The following is a 550-nucleotide window of genomic DNA, read 5'->3' on the forward strand; positions in this document are numbered from 1 at the left end:
GGCACCTGCAGGCTGGGTCCCAGCCCCGAGGCAGTGACCCTGGTGGGACCCTGCGCTGCCATCTGCCTGCCCCGCAGGGCTTAGAGCAGAGCTGGTGCGGGGCTGGGCGGGTGGAGGAACAGTCCTGGCTCAGCTCCACACTTTGGGGTCCTGCAGGGACTGAGGAATGTGAGTGCGGGCACGCAGGCTGGGCCAGGTCTGCCATCGGTTGCCCCAAGCCCAGCAGAACTCTCCCCAGCCTGGCTGCACACCCCAAGAAGCTGGTGGGGCTCCAAGCAGCAGTTGCAGTGTCTGCGTCCCCTCTGTCCCATGTGCCAGGCAGCACGGTGGTGCAGGGCACTGGGAAGGTGCCATGGGATAAGAGTGCAGGATGTTCTCTGTCCCCCCACCTAAGACCACCAGCAGCAGCTGGGAAGGTGGGGTGCCAGGCTTTGGGGCTCTGCTCTGCTCTGCTCCTTCCCCTGCTGCTAGGATGGGAGAAGGTGGCTCTGTAGTTGAAGGGAGGGAGGAAGGAAGGAAGGTCCAGCTGCTGTGGGGCAAGTTGAGCCCC

Source organism: Buceros rhinoceros, unplaced genomic scaffold (assembly GCF_000710305.1).
Source record: "Buceros rhinoceros silvestris isolate BGI_N320 unplaced genomic scaffold, ASM71030v1 scaffold23826, whole genome shotgun sequence".
NCBI classification, from domain to species: domain Eukaryota; kingdom Metazoa; phylum Chordata; class Aves; order Bucerotiformes; family Bucerotidae; genus Buceros; species Buceros rhinoceros.